Raw genomic sequence first — 7965 nt, forward strand, 5'->3', positions numbered from 1 at the left:
CCATCCCTGAGAGCTTTTCTTCACCTGTTTTTTCTACAGAGAGCACGAAAGCAAAGGAAATGGAGCAAATAAACATTTAGGCTTGTTTTTAAAAAAACCCTGATGGTGAGAATGGCCCTGATTCATTGCACTATGTACTTAAATATTACTGTGAAGTATTTGTTATTCACTTTGGTCACAATAAAAACTATTAAAAATTAAAATGGCCATTTTCCCTTTTATTTCCCCTCCTCCATTTTCCCTTTTAATTAAAAAGTTTCTTTTTTTTTTTTTAAATATGGAAAGCTTCACGAATTTGCGTGTCATCCTTGCGCAGGGGCCATGCTAATCTTCTCTGTATCGTTCCAATTTTAGTATATGTGCTGCCGAAGCGAGCACAATTAAAAAGTTTCTTGTGGACATGGCACTGTGGGCATAATTTCTACACGGTCGGGCACTTTGACATTGTTTAGAGGGATTGACAGAAGACATTTATTTTTCGAGGGATTAACAGGGAACAGAGCTTTTCGAAGTTGAGACTGCCCATCAACAGGTACCAATGAAGTTTATTGCAAATGTCTCACATTAGATGGAGTTTCAGGTGTGTCATCTATAAAGTTGAGAGTAGGCGTTAGCGCATCGTCTCTTTGCAGCAGGCACGCACTCCACTGAATTCAGGAGAAATTCTTCCCTTGAATCCTTTGTAATACAAAGCCCTTTCCTGCAGAAATCGGAGTTTCTAATGCAGTGTGGCTTTACATGCAGTTAGAAGGCAAAGTGAGGGGATTTTTCAAGGCTAGGCTGCTGGTGATCATCAAAGAATAAGTTTCCTTTTTTTGTTTTTGCTTTTGTTTTTTTGGGGCCACCCCAGTTTGATGCTCGGGGTTACTCCTGGCTAAGCGCTCAGAAATTGCCCCTGGCTTGGGGGGACCATATGGGATGCCTGGGGATCAAACAATAGTCGCGACCTTTCCTTGGCTAGCGCTTGCAAGGCAGACACCTTACCTCTATCGCCACCTCGCCGGCCCAGAATAAGTTTCTTGAGGACAATTTCTAGAGCAGAAGTGTCTCCAAAAAGAAAAGAAAAAAAGAAAGAAAAAGAAAGTCCTTGTTGCAAGTCAGCCCCTGAAGAGGTTGACTGATGGAGGGATGGAGGATGAGGCCTTTCTCCTCCAGCTCAGTCCATACATCTTTACCCTGTTCAGTCAGCGGCTCTGAGGTGAATGCGACGGGAAGAAAGCCAACAGGCAGTCAGGCTTCCGAAGAAAACAGCTCTTTAGGGACCGGATATATAGCATGGAGGTAAGGCGTTTGCCTTTCATGCAGAAGGACAATGGTTCAAATCCCAGCATTCTATATGGTCCCTTGAGCCTGCCAGGAGTGATATCTGAGCATAGAGCCAGGAGTAACCCTTGAGTGCTGCCAGATATGAACCAAAAAATAAAACAAACAAAAAAAAAAAGAAAGAAAGAAAGAAAGAGAGAGAGAGAGAGAAAGAAGAAAGAAAGAAAGACAAGAAAGAAGAAGAAAGAAAGAAAAGAAAGAAAAAAGAAAGAAAGAAAGAGAAAGAAAAAGAAAGAAAAGAAAAGAAAGAAAGAAGAAAGAAAGAAAAGAAAGAAAGAAAGAAAGAAAGAAAGAAAGAAAGACAAGAAAGAAAGAAAGAAAAGAAAGAGAAAGAAGAACAAGAACAAAGAAAGAAAGAAAGAAAGAAAGAAAGAAAGAAAGAAAGAAAGAAAGAAAGAAAGAAAGAAGAAAGAAAGAAAACTTTCTGTGGGGCCGGAGAGATAGCATGAAGGTAAAGAGGTGGTGTTTCGAATCCCGGCATCCCATATATCCCCCGAGCCTGCCAGGAAGGATTTCTGAGCCTAGAGCCAGGAGTAATCCCTGAGCACTGCCGGTGTGACCCAAGAACCAAAAAAACAAACAAACAAAAAACACAACACAACACAACAATAAAACAGCTCTTTATTCCGTGAAGAGGCCAAAGCCAAAAGGCCTAAGAATAGGCCCAGGAAAAAAAGCTTCCCGCCTTCAACAGACCCTTGATTTTATGCCCCAGAATCAGGTACCACTCAATGGTGGGAGCAGAATCAGTTACCACCTTAGGGTGGGAGCAGAATGTCAGGTCACACCCTAGAGTAGGGCACAACCACGGATCGGGTAGGGTCAGTAACATAATAATCCCATTAAAATGTTTACATCCACAACACTTGTCACGGAGCCCACCCACTTGCACATGCGCATCAGGGGATTTCCAGTTGGAAGAAGCAAATTCTCCAGTGTCCCTGACCACTTCGGCCCTGTATAAAAGGCGAGGACTGCAGCCCCGCTGTCCACTTCTGCTTTCGCAGCTCTGCCAGCTTGAGCTTCTGCTTGCAGCTGAGCGTCAGAGGAAGCCATGGGGCGCAGTTTTGACCGCACCGGATCCGACGGCGAAGAAAGCCGAGGCAGAGTCCACGTCGGAGCCAGGCAGCTCCCGGTCGGACACGGGCGAAGCAGAGTCGATCTGAGACCCGGGTTCCCAGAAGCAGGCAGGTTCGGACCCTTCCAGGTCGGTCCAGGACGCGGCCGATGGGTGGTCCGTATCTTTCAATGGTACGTTGGTGGCGGAAGCCGGATTGCACTCGGCCTCCAGCTCTCCAGCAGCCCCGGAGACCGCGGCAGAGCCAAGGACCGGCAGAGCAGACGTGGCGGCCCAGCCCGCGGCAAAAAGGAAGCCTGGGAGCCTGCACGCGGCGACCGAGAGCCCCAGCCCGACCCTGGCGCCACCGCCAACGACGACGGGCCTTGGCCGCTCCCCTTCTACCCGGTGCTGGGGGAGGTTCCGAGCCCCGGAGCGGATGGCGGGGACTTGCTCAGCAATCCCCCCTGGAAGATGCTCTGGGCCCAGCGACGCCAGAAAGTCTCATCTGTAGCCAGGAGCATCTGTAGCCCGCGCCAGGAAATGGGCGCCCCCAGGGCTCAGCCACCTGCAGGGGGTGCCCAGTCACCTGCAGCCCAGGCCCCGAGCAAGGCCGCCAGGACCCAGCGCCAAGGGCGACGGTATCAGCGACGACAGGCAGCCGGACATCCAGGAAGTTCTTTCCAAGGACCAAGGAAGCCAAGCACTGTCAAGCAAGGGGTCTAGAGCCCTAGATGCCAGAAGGCCTCAACCAAGAGCAGGTTGGGCTTAAGCAAAGACAGTTTTTCTGCTCTGTGCCAGGGCTCCGGTGAGCCTCCCAAGCTGGAAGGTGAGGACAACATGGTGGTTCTTGTGAGCATGGAAAAGCTGCAGCAAGGAAATTCTTCCAGGACACCTGTATGGAGAAGGCTTGGAAGCCAAAGGGCCCTGAGCCCCAGATGCCAGTGGACCTGAGCCTGGGCCATGGACAACTTAACTTCCCTGCTCTGTGCCACTACTCTTGTCAGAGTCAGAGGATGGTGACCCGGGCTCTCTGAGCTACTCAGACTGACCAATGAGATTCAATGTTCACAAGAGGCCTGACAATTTGAGCACAGAAGGACCTGTCTGAGCCCTCTCTGTAGTTGCAGTGAACTCTGGAAGAGACCAAGCCTAGACAGAAATCTAGAAGTCCTGACACAGAATCCCGAGGGTCCTGAATATTCAGGAGAGGACATGGGGTCTGGACAGACTCCAGAATCCTGGAGAATCCTAGGCCAGAAGGTCAGGAGACTGGGAGAAAAAAAGGAGGCCCTTACAGCAGCCTCACCCACCTCTGTGTCTTGTTGACTGCCTGTAGCTCAAGAGGCTGGTCCCTGACACAGTGCTCTGAAGTGTGGGGATTCTTGGAGCTGCCAATGGAATAAAGTGTTTTTTCCTAGTTTCTGATTGTGCTCATCTTTCCTGAGTTGGGTGTAGTTTGAAATTTGTTTTTCTGGGCTGGGCAGGAAGGAGGGTTGGCCCATCTACAGGTGGGCAGGATTTATGAATGACCTAGTCCAGAGGGAATCACAGCTGGCTACCCACTCTGGTTTGAAGCTATAGTCAAACCTGCCTGGAAGCTTGAATTGTGTCTCCTGTGAGCCTGGCAGAGCTGTACTTAAATAAGAAGTTGTACTGAGAACTTGCCTGCAGGTACTAGAAATATCCTGGGGCCAGACATTTTACTTCTTCCCGCAAAAAAGGTTGTGTAAATTAATGGGGAGGTATTTTTGTGGGAGGGGACAGGTCTCAAACAGCAGGTACTCTTGCTTCATCTTCTGGAGTGATTCAAGCAGAGCCATGAGCAAACTGAGTTGGGAGGAAAGCTCAGTATTGCCTTTTGTGGCACAATGAAATAAAAAGGTGTTTTTCAGTGAAGGAAACTGGGAAAGGAGGAAGCACTGTTACCTTTCTTTCTTACAAGATTCTTCTTCACTCAGTCACCCAGAACCCAGAACCTGTGGCTGCTTCCGGGGTTTCAGGTTTGTGGTTGCCCCTGTACTGGGTTTTTTGTTTTTTCAGTGTGCTGGAGGTTAGAACGCAAGAAAGATAGTTGCTGTTAAGTGTGTGATGTCTGCATGGCAGCTGTTTTGGTTTGTGAAGAAAATTGACAATGACATGAGGTTAAAAAGAGATGGGAATAGAATCCTCCTAAGACAGGAATTAAACCCAAGAGAAAGATACTGAGATGGTGATAAAAGAAAAGCTTGGGCAGTAGAGAAGGCTGAGGCTTTGATGTTTGGTCATGACAACCTATAATGACAAAGAATGGAATAGACTAGACAGAAGAAAGTTAGCACTTAAGCTAGTTCTTCAAACAAACAAAAACAAAACAAAACAAAACAAAAAACCCCCACAGTCTGGAAGCCTGAATTCCTGGAATGAGACTATGGTAGAGAGCTTGTCTGGCATATGGGCCTTAGCTTCTTGGAACCCTCTGCCCAAGCATCTAGCCAGGAAACTGTTGTGTATGTAAACATTTTTATGGGATTATTATGTTACTGATCCTACCCTGATCGGTGATTGTGCCCTCCCCAAGGTGTGACCTGGAATTCTACTCCCACCATAGTATGGTATCTGATTCTGCTCCCACTCTAGGGTGGTACCTGATTCTGATGTGTAAAAGCAAGGGTCTGTGGAAGGCTGGGGCTTTCTTCTGGGGCTGATTCTGGGGCTTTTGGCTTTAGCCTTATCCACGGAATAAAGCTGATATCTTCAGAAACTTGACTGCCGCATTCACGTCAGAAGCCATGCTTCTAAACAGCTTCTTCATGGAGTCCGGTTACCTTTCACAGGGAAAGAGTGGGAACACGAAATGGACGGAAAAACGGAACAATATCGTAGAAATGAATTACCACACACGATGTATGGGGACTTGCGTCTGGAAAGACAAAGACATATTTATTTTTTGAACTGGGTGACTTTTAAGGGGTGAGCTCTGGAATTCGGGGTGTAATTTTGGAGGATCAAAGAAAGTGGGAGATGGTCAGGGAAGAATAATGGAAGGCCATAGCTAAAATCTGCATATTAAAGAACCTATACTGAGGGTAAAAAGAAGTTCCATTGTGGGTTAGCTTTTGTTTTTAGTAAGCAGGAGAAACCAGGTAATTTTCAGGGAAGTGGGAAGAGAGAGAAATGTTTTAGAGTTTTGGGAAAAACCGAAAATTGCTTTCATCATGAGCTAAGTTTTGGAAAAAACATGATCTTGGCACCAAGGAAGCAGAGATCACAGAGAACTGGTCAGTGGAAAACTTTTGGTGGGATTTGATACTGTCTTCCTTTGTTAGAAAGAATTACTGAGGCCTGATTTAAAATAATGGTCAAAAATAAAGAGAGAGATAGTCACAGCCACATTTAAAATTATAGCCAAATAATCCACGCAAAGGGTCAACTGATTTGACTACTCTAAGCGGGCCTTTTTGGCAAATAATTCTTTTTCAGGAGTGCAGTACACCTAAGAAGGCTAAGAAGCACTTCTGGTGTGTGCCCTTCCTGAGTGGGGTGTAACATGATCCTACCCTGATCGGTGATTGTGCCCTACCCTAGGGTGTGACCTGGCATTCTACTCCCACCATAGTGTGGTATGTGATTCTGCTCCCACCCTAGGGTGGTACCTGATCCTGATGTATAAAAGCAAGGGTCTGTGGAAGGCAAGGGCTTTTTTGGGGAGGACTGATTCTGGGGCTTTTGGCTTCAGCCTTGTCCACTGAATAAAGCTGATATCTTCTGAAGCCTGACTGCTTGTTCGCTTTATTCCCACCGCATTTACCTCAGAATCACCTGCTGAACAGGGTGGCAGACGTGTGCTCCAAGCTGGAGGAGGAACACCTCATCCTCCATCCCTCCATCAGTCAGCCCCATAAAGGACTGACTTGCAACAGAAGCCATGTACAACAGAACATGGCTGGGTATGACACCACCCAAAAAGAAAAGTTAAAATAAAACCAAGTTCACTAACTAATACACCCCCCCAAAAAATTAAAAGATAGTAAAGGAAACTATAAATTTCTGTGAAAAAAATTCTGTTTTAAGACTCAGCAACTCAGTGTTGGCCTTGTAGACACCAATTCTGCAGAATAACTTTGCAAATTGCAGCAGACTCTCATCTGACTGAGGTATGAATTGCCCATTTTCAGAGAATTGAGTAGAAGCTGGTTGTGCTTTATTCACACCCCACCCCTCACCCTTCTTACAATTTTCTATCTCAAGGAAGCCCCTGCCCCACTTGGAATTGTGAAGATCAACCTGCTAGATTGAAGCTCAGAGTTTTTGAGTTTATTCTCTAAATCAGAGAGCAAGTCCTTCTTTGGAGGTCAGGATTGCTGGCCTGAAAAATTTCATCTCTCCCTTGTGCACAAGGAACTATTTCACTTTCTCTTAGCTGTCTTTTGAGCCAAAGCCCAATTAGCTCCCATTAGAAACCCCATCTATGTTGCCCCATTTGTTGGGTCCCGTTTTACATTTGTTGATTGTTTGAGTATCTGTAAAGATCTCCCAGAAGGAGAAATTGATTCTCATCCTTGTTCCCTTTCTGGGGGAGATCTTGGTATATTTATCCGCAGCAATAATCCACCACAGAAAGGAGGGCTAAGGGTTAAAAGTCTTGGGTGAGGAGTGTCCTTTGTCAGCCTCCTGCTAGCTCCAAAATACATAGAGCCAGCCAGCCAACTCTCAAAACACCCCTAAAGCCTGGCACCCAAGCTATTTATTCTGGTCTCACCAGCGCCCCCACGTGGAGGGTCAAGGTGGGACACAGGCAAAGAATAATCTTAGGGAAATATTTTTTTTTCTTTTTTTTTTTTGGGTTTTTGGGCCACACCCGGCGGTGCTCAGGGTGTTACTCCTGGCTGTCTGCCTCAGAAATAGCTCCTGGCAGGCACGGGGGGACCATATGGGACACCGGGATTCGAACCAACCACCCTTTGGTCCTGGATTGGCTGCTTGCACGGCAAAACGCCTGCTGTTCTATCTCTGCGGGCCCGGGGAATATTTTCATATACAACACATCTATCTAGTCTGCCGCCTTTGCCCCCACTTGGTGCACAGACCTCCTCTGTTCTCTACTCTTTGCCCACTTGTTAGTGCTCATTCTTTCAGATGATCCAATGAGGAAGATCATCTGGGCACTAAGTATGCTTCAAAGGGTGGAGAAACCCTGAATCCTCTCAGGCCAGTGCTTTTCAAATAGTGGGGCGGGTCCCCCCAGGGGGGGCTCGAGGCTCCCCTTAAAGGGGAGTGTTTGACCTTGGCAAACCACTACATAACAAGTTAAGCCCCATGTTTTTGTCTATATGTCTCTGGGAGCTGAGTGAGAGTTGCTGGTGTCCTGTTCAACCCGCTTCAAAAAGATATGCATTGCAAAAATCATGTGCCTTTGTAGACATTAATCAGACATTGCATATGATTAAAATTCAGCTCAAAATTGTTATTTTTATTATTTTTGTTTTTGTTTTGCAAGGTTTAAAGTTTTTTTTTTAAGCCTACAGCACACCGGTATTCACAGGTGATCGCCCATCCAAGTATCTAACCAGGACAATCCTGCTTAGCTTCCGATATCAGACGAG

At 46.7% G+C, this 7965-nt stretch overlaps 1 non-coding gene across 1 annotated transcript; it reads right to left on the minus strand.

The window, feature by feature from the left end:
- Positions 1–271: 271 nt before the first annotated feature.
- Positions 272–378, minus strand: LOC126003062 (U6 spliceosomal RNA). The gene has a single exon (XR_007493606.1). It is a non-coding gene; the product is annotated as a U6 spliceosomal RNA (small nuclear RNA).
- Positions 379–7965: the final 7587 nt, after the last annotated feature.

The sequence above is a fragment of the Suncus etruscus genome, chromosome 2 (genome assembly GCF_024139225.1).
Source record: "Suncus etruscus isolate mSunEtr1 chromosome 2, mSunEtr1.pri.cur, whole genome shotgun sequence".
In the NCBI taxonomy this organism is placed as follows: Eukaryota; Metazoa; Chordata; class Mammalia; order Eulipotyphla; family Soricidae; genus Suncus; species Suncus etruscus.